General features: G+C 46.3%; 1 protein-coding gene across 2 annotated transcripts in view; it reads right to left on the bottom strand.

The window, feature by feature from the left end:
* LOC138267857 (hydroperoxide isomerase ALOXE3-like) overlaps positions 1-15,267 on the bottom strand; it is a 211,166-nt gene that overhangs the window by 187,902 nt on the left and 7,997 nt on the right. The window lies entirely within an intron of this gene.

The raw sequence follows: 15,267 nt of genomic DNA, 5'->3' as shown, positions 1-15,267 counted from the left end.
CCCAGAGGTACCAGGCATCTTAAGGATATTGCAGAACAAATTAAGGAACAGTGTAAATCAGTTCTCTCATTTCCAAGTGCACAATTACTCGATGTCCCTTGTTTTAGAGCAGAGTACAAGCATCCAGGTGAACATGAAACATTCATGCGCAGACTTCTACAATCAATTCGTACTTCGGTTGGTTGTCTACTTCCTAAGATACTATAGGGTGGCCTCCTCTGTCTGTAAGCCTTACCATCTGTCCCGAATTTTGACCTGTCCGGATTCTTTGTCCTAATTTTGGACCCTTTGTTTTGAATTTTTACACTCATCCTGAATTGGCAGCCATGCCAGTTGGTCACCCTAGTTAAGGATTGTAATTCACACAAAACACGGTCTTGAATGCCTCTTGGTGCCCGCCAGCGATGCAGGACTCCGTAAAAAGAATTGTTCCACTTGGTAGCTACACCCTTATATACACACACCTGTGTCTCATCATGGGATGGGACAACGCGGGGCTTGAAAACAAAAATGGAAACAAATAAATATGCGGAAGGATACCAAGGACCGCGTGCTTTCTGCGAATGCAGATATTTTACACGAATGGATCCAATCTGAGCGGTTGATAAAAACTGGAGTAGTGCAGAGGCTGTAGCTGTACTGGCACTGCCGCCATGTGACCTATGCAACATGCGACACACAACAAGTGATAACTTTCTTGCCAAAAGAATTTTGCGAACTCGTTTAGGTCTGAAAAATGTTGAAAAAACCGCTGAAAGGCACAGAATTTTTTTGAATTATAAAAATAGTACTCAAAGGGCCACACTCCAGTTCTCGGGGAGAGCACTATGACAGTGTGCCCAGCACCCCGAGTGCCAGCCTCTGCAAGGGGTTCCACGACAGGATGTTATGCGCGCCCTCCTTACTGTTCGCACGCGGCAGGTGTGTGCAATGTACCGGAATACAGATTTTAGGAAACAATACGTGGGCATGATTTGTGCGGGTTGTACGCGAGCGCATTGCTCCTGGTCAGGGATGGTAAATCCCATACCAGAGATACCAGTCCTTCGAGAAGACGCAGACAACAGCAACCACTTGCTACGGAGGTATTTTGGCCTTTTCTAGACATTGTAACTAACACGTGTTATTTGTTACAGTACACAGAAGGCTGGGAGGCGGTTCCAGCCTTCTCAGGATTTCGAACGCGTAACCTGCATAACCGTAGATATCAACGGAGAGCGTTTAACTGACCGAGCTCTGTGGCATGTTGGTGACTAAAGGTAGCACCACAGTCATTAGACATGCCTTGGCCCAGAGTCGGCATAACGTACATAGAGAAGGGCACTAGCTCATTGCTTTTATAGGGAGGATAAGTTGTAGTAGAGTCCGCCCTTGCTCCCGCTGGAACTAGCGCCCACCGAGGTGCCGGGACTCTTTCTGCAGTCACTGCAGTTTGTCCTTAAGACTTGCAGACTCCAGGTGAGGTAAACCGGGGAGGAGCTAGTGCTACTCAAGGTTAAAAGGAAAGGCTTCTGCTGTACCCGAGAACAGTTAATATGTCCCCATCCAGTTGGGTTAAAGGGGCTCTGGAGCTCATACAACCTTTGGAAAACTGTTTTGATATCGTGGCTACTACGATTTCTATCCATGTGCTTGTGTCTGGATAAGGAAAGAAATCGTCGCTGGCTATCAAACAGAGCAGCAGGCACCCTGGGGAAACCGCTTCCTACGTTTGATCTCAGTTTTTCCATGAACAGCAAATGGTACAAAATCAAATTCACAGCTCTTTTTTACAGCAAAGCACAAACGGATTGATCGCTTCCCAAAAATACAAACTGAGCTGAAAGATGCCAATCTGTCTAATTGGCTGTAAAGGAATATCTTGGGAATATAGTCAGGGCATTTTTGCAAGTGTATTTGCTTAACTCTGGTTTTAGTTTGTTTTTAAGTAATGCTATTTCAGCCGTAGGAAAGCACGCTTGAAAAGGGATTTGCAGAGGACACATTCTTTGGTTAAGTGATCAACCGGGATTATAACAAGTTTAGTGGGGCCACACCACCAAACCACTTCCATACCATGAAACCAGCCAGGCGCACGTTTTCCACAGCGCAGCATCTTCTAGCCGCACCTTCCTTTATTGCAGCACATTTCCAAAATGCACACTTTAGAGGCGCATGACACGCAGGATGATTCACGCCTGGAGGCTATTTAACTAATAGCAATGAAAGGACCGATGCGGTCCTCACGGAGTGAAATAGTTCGGCTGTAGTTTAATCCCATAGTGCACTATTCCACATCCTTCTCATTAGGAAGAGAACCCAGGTAAAGTCATGTTGGATAACTACTGAGGGGCTGCATGGTATAATCTGTAGGTGCCTGCTCGGCACGGGCATCGTTTAATAAAAAGCTTTACAGGGAGAGACAAGCAAACCTCACAACAAACCTCTCTGTACAGGTTTGTAGTTTTTAGGGTTGAGCGCGTGCAAGCGCTCTGGAGCATGTTGTAATCTCTGTGGGCTTCTAACCACGCCCATCACTTTCATTAGTTCGTCGGCTTGCCTTAAAAAGCAAAAAAACGATTGATTCCATTTGTGAAAGGCGTGCATATGTCATGCCTTTTCCAGTGCTTAGCCTGCCTCGAGTGCACTGCTAAACTACTGTAAACATAAGAGGCTGTGTGTTTTCAGCTGGTTTCTAGATTACTTTATCTTTTCATTTCCTGCACAGTGTGATCTCACTAGGCAGAAGTCGAGCACTTTGTCATTATCCATGTAACCGGGTCGATGTCATGCACTTTTGCCAATAAGTCTCCCTGCGAGCGAACTTCCGTTTCCTTTTCTGTGTCTCCTTCACACTCATGGCGATCATCAGCTCGCATAGGAGACAGTTCTATTTTTCATTATTAGTTTCTGTGGCAAGAAGAGTCCAGTTAGGACTTTACAACGCTAATAGCTCTAATGCAAGCAAAAGCAAATGCTTGTTTTTATTTGAAACTCAGTCCTCCAGGTAGCTCCATCCAGGGATGGTTGCTGAGGGCACCTTTTGGGGGTTTGTTTAGTAATGCAACGGAAAAATGTATGTCAAATGAGCTACAAGGGCGCAGGCGACAGTGTATGCACCCACCATGCACAGCAAAGATGCCCACATTGTACTGTGCAACCCTCCGCCTGACCAACAGAACTCATAAGTGTAAAAACTAAACCAGGCAAAATGTGGGTATTGGAGTCTAGAGAGGTAAAGACGCCTTCCTGGGCTGACAGTTGGGCTTTTCTGGGGAAAAGCCAGTATGCAGTGGTTGAAATAAACTGCGTTGGGGTGAGCTTGGAGAAAAGAGTGAGGAGTATTTCATAAAAGAGAACTGGAAGCAGAAACGGAGTAGCCGTGTCTACAAAATAACACCCTATTCTCATTCAGTATGAGCGGAGCTTCACCACTGAATGCTTTTTAAAAGGTGCCTGGGAGGCAGGGTTGTGTCAGCAGGGAGGTGTAACAAGTTTATTTTATACCGAGTTCCAAATGCGTATGGGTTATAGGACTAACATTTATCGCACAGAGTTGAAGACCAACATTTATGCATATACCAAACCCAGACTGCATGCACATGCAAGCCATCTCACAATTATGAATTTAGAAAGATTTAGACATTTAAGGATGGCCCTAGAAATAAACACGGATTTGCTTTGAAGTTCTGCTTGCATCATAAATGAAGGAGAGGCAGCCTGGGTTAAAGCTACCTTACTCAGCCTGAGGACGCACATTCTGACACCCCAACCCTTTGATGTTGGCTCCTATTTATAGGAAAGAGGCACAGGGCACGTGCCACACGCTATCTGCGTGACTTCCCATCAAAAGCACTGCATGCATACAGCTGCCATGCCTGGTCACATATGCTGTGCCAAGAACTGAACAACCAACCTGCTGTCCCACAGCTACATAGAATAGGGAGGAGGTGGCTGGAAGGTCGCTTCCTATCCTCTTACCGTGATGCACAACACAAGGTATAGTTCATCGAGCTGCTGCACCCATTTTTCCATGAATGGGGCAATGCCATTTCAAGTCTATCACTCAGCTCACGTTTAGCTCCAAATGTTAACAATGGCAAATTGCAGGAGCACCACTTATTTTGCTGTTATTTGAAAGCCTGTGCTACGACAGCCTGCTTTCCATAGGAAGAGGCAAGGAGAGGTGCTCTAAAGACCGCCTGCCCTCTTGAAGAATGATCAGCCAGCAACAGACACAGGCAGCTAGGCTCCTTCGCTAGTTTCAGTGAGATGCGAGATGCGATTTACAGCCCTATTTACACAAGGGTGAAAAAACTCAAAGCCTTCACGGAGAAACAAAAAAAAAAAAAAATCCCACCCACACGGCTGTCTGAAAGAAAAGAAAAGCTGAGCCTGTTAGCAACCTTTGGTTATGGTTTAATGGCGGAGATGTTCTAAGAGCTACAGGAAAACCAGGACAACACTGGAATGAATGCAAAGAATGTCAGCAGCATGGGAAGTGTGAGGGACTAATGTTGCAATAAAATTCGAGCAGCTATAGCCAGAAGTACCCACAGTGCGGCTGGAGCAACAAAGAAATGAGACATTTCTTTTCCCCCCCCTTACGAGTACAGACAATCCCAAACACGGTTAGGTTTTAAACCTAGAGTTTGTGGAGCCAGATTTACTAATGCATTGCACCACGTTTACTTCACAAAACCGTCAAATTCAGTTTAAAGAGTTGCCTTGGGTTTTAACTTTCCAACGTAAAGCCAGATTTGCATTGTAAATTAGCCATAAAGTAATATACTCCCAAACACTACTTTGCATTAAGGGGGCGTACTTGGGGGTTCCAGTGCAACCATCCATGGATTTTGATGGAAATCTCTAGTGGGAAAAGTATTTTACTTGGTCAAAGAACAGACTTTTGAACCGGAAGGGGAACCCTTCCGATACAAAACCTATTCTTGATACACACGACTGCACTATAGTACAGAGGTGTGTGCACTGGTGCAAGGCAGCCTAATGTATGCCACCGCCAGGGCTAGAGCAGCAAAGCCAGATCTAGCATGATAAGGACCTGTTATACTAACTCCATTTCATGCAACCCAGCAACTTTTGGTTACTACGTTGTATGAAAACTCACCAAATCTGCCCATTTCTCCAGTCCAAACACCTAACATATAATGTCCGGAAGTATGAATGATGACTCCAACACTTTGTAGCCCACATCTTATGTAATATTTCCTATGCACTGATTTACGTGCTTGTATAATGAATGGTCTCTATATAATATGCAGGGCCATTGAAATTCTACGTTAGGACAGGAGGCGAGGATTACCGTTTTCTCTTCGCCAAGCAGAGATGAACAAATCAAATTTCCCATGAACCCTTGGGAAATAAGATATATATTTACACACATATATATAAAAATAAAAACAAACTGGTCCTGCTTCTGGCGCGCTCTCATGTTGGTGCAGGTGTGAGGAATGGACCATTTCCTCTCATGAATCCAAAAACAAACAGTTGCAAGCAACTTCACCACCGCACTACAGGAGGAAATTATTTCTTTTTATTGCAGTCAGGATTAAATCACCATCCTTCACCACTGACGTGTTTCGACCTACTGGTCTTGATCACAGTCCAGTAGGTCGAAACGCATCAGTGGTGAAGGATGGTGATTTAATCCTGACTGCAATAAAAAGAAATAATTTCCTCCTGGAGTGCGGTGGTGAAGTTGCTTGCAACTGGGTTTTTGGATAGATATATATATACACACACACACATACACACACACACTCATTCATTCATTCTTTACTCCACTAATCAGCATCCATCTCCAGCATGAAAGTCCTTCCACGCCGTCAGGAACCCTTCTTTCTTCACAGCTCTGCAGCCGAGCTAAGTGCTTAGGGTCCTTCTGACACATTTTCTTCTGCTCATACTTTTTTTTTTACTGTATTAGTGCATAACATGTTTCTTTACAGGCACCAGGAGGGGGAGTGTCTCGAGTGCTCCTTCGTGGTCACTTCAATAGTGACTTAGCGCAGTAATGTACCGAGGGCAGATGTGGTGGGTTCCTCTGGCCCACAGAGGGCACAGCTTGGGAGGTGTGATAGGCCCTGCTCTTAACCATTGGCAATATCGGCACGCAACTCCGGTTTATTTCATTATGAATTGCGCACCAATAGGATGGTCTATTTTCAGTCTCCCTGCCCACCTGGAGCTAGGCACCTCCCAGAGCTGCGGGGTCTGCATCAAGCATGATGCTTGCTCTCTCTGGGTCTCGCAGCCCACTAAACACCAGGCCCAGGCAGGGAAGTGCCAGATTAATGTAAAGGGCATCTGGTGTCACTAGGCCCCCCAAAAGAGGCCCAATAAGGGGTTGGGACAAGGACACCCCCCACCCATAACTCTGTAAACCCCATGGACCCATACTGCTCAGAGGAGGAACAGTTAACTCCCAGTGGATAAAAACTTCTGTAGAATTATGGGTGCCTCTATTTGGTTGGCGGTCCAACAGGTGGTGTGGTGTGGTGCAGTGCCCCCCCCCCCCCAAGCAGACAAACAATACGTGCATCATCATACACCCCCCCTCCCCCCAGGGGAAGAAAACACCATAAGGCGGATGACCCTTTTTACCTCCAGGACCGACCTCCCCTGTGGACACCCCATAACATAAAAGGGACGAGGGCCGCACAGACCTACACTAGACGGCCTTCATGGCTCACCCAAACCTGGTAGATCAGGCAGTCCCAGGCCCGTCAGGAGTTTGCTCCCTAAACCCTGGCTTCTGACTCCCCAGCAGGGACAGATTATCCCTCAGATAGGGAGCAGAGTTTGAGGTCATGACCATGGCACCCCTGCCCACAGTCCCCACCCAGCAGAGATGGCGGAGGGTCCCTCTCAGGGCCCATCTGACATGTTGGACCCCGATCTACTCTTCCACACACACTAGACCGACTGGTCCTCAGCAGACAAGGTGGCAACAGCAGTAGCCCCTTGACAAGGAGGTCCACAACAGGGTTGAGTGGAGTGCCCCTGCCCCTCCATCAGGGATAAGGTTGCTCTCACCTGAGGTGGACGATAAGATGGCCACTTTCCTCAAAGTTCATGTGGGACCCCCAAAAAGGGGATTGATCGGTCCTGGTGGACATGCCAGGATAAGCTCTCGGACGTGGCTGGCCCGCTTACCAGCATACTGGACGTGGAAGATGCCACGGCTTCTGGCACTATTATCTCCCCAGAGATGCCATCATGCTGGGCTCAGAGAGCTCTCGTCTTCATGGGGAACACAAACTGCAATCTCGACCAAGAGATTGTATTTGCTCCTTACTCAGATTGATTCCAAGTTGCCACCTCTGAACCTGCTCCGATGCCCTAGGGAGGCCTCTTTGTGGATCCCTTTGCCTGTGAGCTATGGAAATTCATCTAGATCTTTACATCACTGGATAAGGCCCAGACATCAGTCAAGAGAATACTCACTCCCAGCATTCTCATGGGGGCCGATTGTGGCAGGGGCGCTCAGCCGGTCAATCACAACCACGAATAATGTGTCCAGAAGGGGATAATACCAAGATGCCTCCATGTTTGGAACGTCCTACCCCACTAGGCTGTAACCCAGACACCGAGGAACCCACAGTGGTCAACAAGGCGAATTTAACAATTCGCCAAGTAAGTGTACAGTTGGCCTCCCACCTCCGAGTCGGGGGAGGTTTTGAATGTTCCTATCCAATTGGGAGTCCCTTACTGCCAACGCGTGAGTTCTTCAAACAGTGCAGGGTTTCCACATAGAATTTTTCAGCTCTCCAGTCCAGCTGAGACACCCTCTGCCTTTGTTTTTCTTTTTGTCATGCAGGCATGGCAATGGTTGACCGGCTGCACAAGGGAGCGATTGTCAAAACCCGGCCACACCCTTCAGGGTTCAAGAGACATTTTCCTAATTAGAAAATAAGCAAGCACAAAAAAAAAAAAAAAAAAAAAAAAGGGGGAGATGGGGCCAGAGGTCCATCCTCAATCTCAAAGAGTTCAACGAGTGGCTGGTTTACTGTCACTTAAAGATTGAGGGTATCCTTCGGGACATACTCCAACCCAAAAACTGGATGGTGCGTCTTGACTTAAATGACACTGACCTCCCAGTCCCAGTCTTGTGGCCCAATCAGCAGTCAGTTCTTACAATTTCAAAGGAGGGGGATGGACTTTGAGTTAACACTTCCTTTTGGCCTCTATCACCCCCTGGCGTTTCACCAAGGTCACGAGGCCTGTGGTAAATTCCTCAGAGAACAAAGGGTATGCCTCAATGTCTAGCTGGATGATCTTCTAATGGGTCAGTGTCCTTGACTTCTCACCTTCAAACAGCAATACACTCCTGGAGTCTCTAGACTTTATCATAAACACCCAGACGATGGTACTCACCCAGACTCAATCACTGCTGTTCCTCAATTTTGTGATGGATTTGGTTCAAGCCACCCTCAGCCTCCCCCTCCCCCCCCAGAAAATCAACAAGATCAGGAACAAACTGCACAGGATGGAATCCAAGCCTTGCACCTCCCGCCAACAAATAGCCAGACTAGTAGGCCTATTATCTTCCATTCAGGCCATTTTCCTGGGCCCCCTCCATTATCAGACCCACCAGCACCTCAAGGAGAATCATCTCTGCTGGGGACTCACCTACTTCCAAGTGGTTCCCCTCTGAGAGGACACATTGGAGGTGAAGAAATGGTGGCTCTCCCACATGGAAGCATAAAATGTGAGAACATTTTGTCTTTGTGCCAGATTTAGTCTTAGAATCCGATGCCGGCAGTTCAGAATGGGAACTACGTGCAGGCAGTTTGCCAATGGAGGACTGCAGTCATCATAAGAAAAAGCCATGCACATCAACTGTCTCTCTCCTTGGGGGCTCATTCACGGTCAGATGCAGGACAAAATCCCAGGTGAGATGCTGTGTCCTCCTGAAAATGGACAACGTTTTGGTAGTCCATTACATAGACTGCCTAGGGTCACTCGGTCCACAACACTGTCAGATCTTGCCAAGTCCTTTTGGGAATACTGCCCGACGAATCAGATCTCTGTAACCGTGGAACATCTTCTGGGGCAGTCCAACCAGGTGGCCAACTGGCACTCCCGACACTTTAAGAACAACAGTCTTTGGGAGCTACAACCATGCCTCTTCAGCGAGATTCAGACAAAGTGGGGGTTCTTTCTCAGGGGACCTATTTGCCTCCCAGCTCAGTCAGATTCCCGGGTATTTCATTTGGCGACCAGATCTGGGGGCAGCCGCCAGGGATGTGTTGCTTCAGGATTGGCAAGCAGAGTAAGGTTATGCCTCTCCCCATTGTCAATGATAACCCACCTTACAGCACAGGTGAGGAGACAGCAAGCAGACTTGCTGTTAATAGCGCCAATATGGAGGTTGCAAGTATGGTTTCCAGTTCTTGGGAGTTTCCAATCCCTCTACCCCAGTGTCAAGAGCTCCTCAAAGACCCAGACAGCAATCCTCACCCTCTGGTGGCACAGGATGCGTTATGTCATGGAGGATTTCAGGGAATGATGGAAAATCCCAGGCTTTTCATCACAAGCTGCCATCCTCTTATCCAAGGCATGGGTTGACAACACCACTAAGTGTTACCTCTCCACTTGGGGTGGTGTCACAGCAGACACTTGGATCCAGCGAGGGCAGATGTCCACGTCCTGAGCTTCCTGGTTCATTCGGTGGGAGAACACCCTTTGGTGAGGCAATTGATGCGTGGCATCCACTAATCGTTCCCACCAAAACCCAGATATTCGGCTCTTTGGGATGTCAACAGGGCTCTTAACATGTTCTTGTCATGGCAGGCCAATAAATACCTCTTGAGGAAGGTACTATCTGCCTAATTGGCTACCCTCTTCTGTATGGTGTCATGGCTGGTATCCGACAACAGCTCTGGACCTTACAGGTAGAGTATTAACCCGACGTTCCATATCTAGATGAACTAGATAGGATTCTTGTGTGGTTTCCTATAATCCTTTTCCAGATTCTGACACTAATTCGATGCATCAACAGCTACAAGGCCATGATGGCTGATATCCATCCCCATGGGGAGAATAAGTTACTGATTGCGCTCAGAAATCCATGAGGCAGTATCTTTGCCTCAAAATAAGGGAGGGATCAGGAGGAATTATGGTCCAGTGTATATCCTCCAAATGGAAACATCAAAAATTAGTAATACACTGTTCCAACCATGTAAAACAGAAAATAGTGACCAGGGTCCTAAATTCTAGGAGCAAGAGGCCTCACACACCCATAGGGTGTCATGCTTCATCATAGGCACTGCTCCTCGTCAGACCGGCGCTGCTTCTTCTGGTTGGATAGCAAAGGTGCCTCAGCTCGGGATGCACATGCAGTGATTTGAACATAACAGTGAGTACCCCTGGCTACAGGGGCTTTTTTCCCTCTTTATTAGCCTGGCACAAGGAAAACAGGACGAAGAGAAGGGCAGCTCCAGCCAAGAAAAACTAAAATTTAAGTATACAAAAAAGTGATCGATTAAATGCTTGAATTAGTCTCGTTCACTGGCAATTACTCACAACCACATCACAGGCCATTTTTATTTTGCACACCATGCCACCTCAGTTTGGACCCAGCCATAGGCAAATCAGTGTGTAACTGGAGCCAAGGATACCTGGCTTTTGAGCCCTAACGAGGGTCCAAACAGTCCTGGGTCGCTTCTGTTCTGATTCAGGGAAGAGCTAGCCTGGCGGTACTGTTCCCACTGGAGTAGAGTTAAGAGTCCCATCCATCACTTTCTGTGTACTTTAAATAAACAAATTGACCACAACATCCCTTTTCATATTAAAGAAAAATTCTTGCATATAGAAGGGAAGGCTGGAAGAGGTGCGGCTGTCACAAATGCAAATAGACATTTGAGCTTGAAGGGAGCTGCAAGGTCTTTATATAGGCACCAGATCTGCCTCGAAATGGGTCCAGTTTCCCCAAGTGTCCGTGGAATTAACAGTTTTCTGTTTGGCTTCTACTTTGTAGTGATGTAGAGATGTATGCTGAGTGTAATGAGATTTCGTTAATGTCCTGACCAGCCAACTCACACTGCATGGCATTTATAAACAGCTACCAGTACAGTGATAACATAGATAACTGCGATAAGAAAACCCCGAGTGACGGAACTTAAACTTGATAAGAACATACATTTAGAACACAAGCTTGTGAGCCAGTGAGAGATGTGGTATCTGTTTGTAAAGAGATGGGGGGGGGGGGGGGGGGGGTTCGAGTTAAAGCATTTAGTAGGAGAGTTCATAAAGAATGCTTGAAAACCAGATTGAAAAAAAAAAAAAAAAAAAAACACCCTAGTTCAGAGCTGCCCGGTATATTTTCTGTTCTCGGTGACAAAGCATAATGAAGGTGTAAAACCTTCAGGTTATAACAAGTTCCTTAGGAACGTTTCAGTTGGGGGACCACCACCCCACCAGCATGCAAAGCATCCCCATAACACCTAAAGAGTCCTTCTAAGGCGTTTCTTCTTCGCTCCAGTGGACCCTCCATAAATTCATCCTCGGTCACATCTACAACAGTAACATTTACCTCCTTCCCTTAGTCACTCACAAATCCAGGCCTTCTGCCATGCTTACCTCCTGCTAAACAGTCACTCACACCTGCAAATTGTGCCCATGAAAGTTTAAACAAATGGGCAGAAACTTTTGGGGAGGGGTGGAAAAACAAGCCAAGCAAAGAGAAAATGCCCCATAAGTATTTGAATACGTATGCTGCTAGTCTCGTGCTGGCTTTGAGGCGGGTGGGGCAAGTTGTGAGGCTGCTGAAGGATCCGATTCATGGCTGGAGCCGCTCGGGTGCAGAGGTTGGGTCCAGACTTGCGGGTGCTGTTAGGGTTGGGGAAAGGTCATGCAGGATGGTTCCACTCCAAACCCCTTTCACGTTTGGCAGCTGCTGGATTCTGATGCAGTTCACATGCTCCGTAAAGAAGGCAGGGCAGGGCCACACGTGGCTGGTCTGATCTTGCTGCAGGCGGTGACCTCTGACTCCTGTGAGTACAGCAGGGTCGTACTGGTCACTGGTGGTTCTGAGACACTCTTGTCCAGACAATATTGTTGCTGCATTGTATAAAGAAAAGAAATCCAGACGCCTCCCTTTAAAGGATTTCCCTTCCCGCTACAACTCTCACTTAAGTGACATCACACCATAACTTTCAGCACTGAAAAGTGAGCATGAGCGCATCTATTTTACACCAGTGTGAAAAAAAAAAAAAAACAAAAAAAAAAAAAAACCACACACACACCTTTAAAGAAAGCAGGCACTACCCAAAAAAACAGGACATTTTTGTTCAATTTAGAAAAGTTTTGAAACTGGGACACTTATCCAAAAACTGGGACCATCTGGGGGAAATCAGGGCTGTCTGGTCACCCTAACTTTGGCACAGAAGGGTCCAGTTATGGAAGTGGCATCTTCTTCCATAGGCCTGAATTTTTTTGTAAACTTTGGCCTCGCCTCACAGAGATAGCAGGGTCAGGGCGGCCCTTAGGACAATCAGACAGTTCACCACAGGCTGATCCTCAGGTGAGTTTGAGGGCCAGTTTCGGCTGGCTGCTTTTGAGCCTATTTTATGGTCTGTTGGGCCAATTTATACAATTTATTTCCTCAATAACAAAACAAACCTTGCCTGCAGCAAGATCAGATCCATGCAGTCTTCCACACCTTGGAAAATACTGATACAGCATGCCTTCGCAAGTCCAAAACTGCCCCAATTTGCAAACCTAAACCTTTCCTCGCTTTGTATTTCAATCATAGCGCCACTTTTATTTTGGTACCTGAGCCTATTTTCCGCCCAAGTCCAACCCTGGCGAGAAGTGAAAATTGGTAGAGCAGTGTGGCCTGGTTGCTGCAGCAGGGCACTCCGGGAGACAACCCCTTGCCTACAGCTTTTGAAGGCAGAAGGCTTGCTCTGCTTCTGCCCCTTTACTATAAGGCTGCCTCGGAGTCTAAATGCATCCATCCAGCAAAGGACCAGTCTGCTCTGACCCCAGGGCAGATCAACAAACCACTAGACTTTCCCCTACCAGGTTACCATGCCCTGCCACAAATTATCTAAATAAGTTGCCACATCCTAGATTGTTATGTTGGGAGCACCTTTGGGGCCATACACACTAGCTTTACTCACTGTAATTATATTTACTGAAGTTACTTTCATTCTCAAGACCAACTCAACACCTTCTAGTTTAATAGTCATATTAGGTTAATAAGTACATTGTTTGGCAGGCATTATAAGTATTGTTACAATTACAGTTGTCGACAAATATCGAAAGCCTACACTGACACTACTTTCTGCTGCCACTTTCCTATTTTGTGAGAAATCGCCACTTCAAGACGGCAAGTGAACAGCAATGAACAGTACAAGGCAACAGCAATCATCTACAGAAGATGCTAAAACGTGCGTGCGCCCCATTTCCAACCACAGACATTGTGGTAGGGAGCAGACTTGTCGTCATCACGCTACTGCCATATTGTTCCCACATGGTGTGGAACTGTTTCCTATAGATTAGGCTATATGAGCAACAATTCAGTGATCATAAAATAGTTTTCCTCTAAGTGACGCTTTTAGCGCAGTTTGGGTTTATTTTTTAGATCCGGATAGAGAAAGATTTAGATGCAAGAAAAACTACATCGTATCACTGTACACAATGTACAATATGTAACAGAATATATACATGGAACGATAAAGGAAGAAGAATGTTGGCGAATCCTCTTCAGTCATTTTCATTTGGTTCAGTTTTTGTATGGCAGGGTTTTCACTTACGTCTGGAATTATTTAATGGCTGTACACAGTCTTCACTCAGGTAGTACTTATTAATGAAATTTTATTTTGTTGTAATATGGTTTTTGTCAGTATGCTATCTCCACAACAATGGTACATGCAATACTGCATGGGATGGACTACACAGAATTGCACTGTGGGGCTGCCACTCACTCATTGGTCCATCTCCCAGGGATTGCTGCTTGGGATCAGCAGCAGGGGCGAGCAGTAGCGAGCCTCGGAGGCTTCTCAGCAGTGCCTGCTGCGAGGGTCTGGTTTCATGGAGAAGCAGTCCAGAGCCACTGCACCAGCAGCGTTTACTTCACGAGATCTTCACCAAGATGCAGGATTGCTGTGGCGTCCACGCTTGGAATCTGCTTCCTGGTGTTGCATTATTACTGGGGAGTCGGTGCTACCACAACTATGGTTGTGAGTGAGTTAGGTTGTAGCTTGCAGAAGAGCCACAAAAACGTCTGTGCACCATCTAGAGCAGAGATCTGTGTGAAACTGGTTATCAGAGGGGAGCGCCGAGTTGCTGTGGTATTAGAAGAAATAGGAGCACGACGGTCTCACTAGAACTGGGAGTGAATCTGAGCTGTAACACTAGCAGTGCTCTGCGTGAGTCCGGTAGAATAGAGGCAGGGCCTCCTCTTACCAGCCCGGACGCTATCAAGAGCGGCCGCTGAATGAAGTTCGGGTAAAGAACAGCAGAGCCGTCACTGTGACAGATATCAGCAAGAGCAGAAATGTGAATGAATCTGCATATTTTTGTATGGTTAGCATAAAGAGCAAAGCTCCGCGTGAGGGTAGATACACGAAAGAGATCTAAGTCTTAGAAGTTACTGGAGGCAATCTGAATATTATCTGAAGCTAAATTACAGGTTATATGTAATCTGATTGAGCGTGTTGCTTCGTGCAAATTTTGGTTCCTGAAGCTCTCTCCAAGGATCTTTAATTCTGAAGGAGACTAAACAGTTATTACAGTTCAATAACGTCAAGCACATTAAGGTCCACAGGAAGATCAAGTGTTAAAGGATAAGCAAATTTACAGATTCAATTAAGTTAGTTGTAAACTGATAATCAAAAACACAAATGCATTAGTTAATATGTAGTTGTGGGAAGAAAAACACTTTACTGTTAAGCCAGGAAAGTTCTAGGGACCAAAAGTCAGGATAAAGGGAGTTCTGCTAGAATACTCTGAAAGGCATCTACAAAGATAAACATCACCTCTGAAACGGTCTACATTGCATGAGCTTGAATCGCATTTTTATATAAACATGTTACACCTACACGATCTCCACACCAAGGACTAATCAGGATAAAGTACATGAAGAGAACCAACTTCAATGTTTTGCTCAAGCCCACCGCACAACGAGGATTCTCTAAAATCCTTCTGGCCTACTTCTCAAAATGAGACTGGTCCAAGCAGTATTCTGCAGATGCCCGTTAGCACATTCAACAAGGAGTGTTTGAAGCAAACATTTCAAATGGCAACATAAAACAAAGA

Source organism: Pleurodeles waltl, chromosome 12 (genome assembly GCF_031143425.1).
Source record: "Pleurodeles waltl isolate 20211129_DDA chromosome 12, aPleWal1.hap1.20221129, whole genome shotgun sequence".
Taxonomy (NCBI): Eukaryota; Metazoa; Chordata; class Amphibia; order Caudata; family Salamandridae; genus Pleurodeles; species Pleurodeles waltl.
This window is presented reverse-complemented; position numbering and strand designations above follow the sequence as displayed.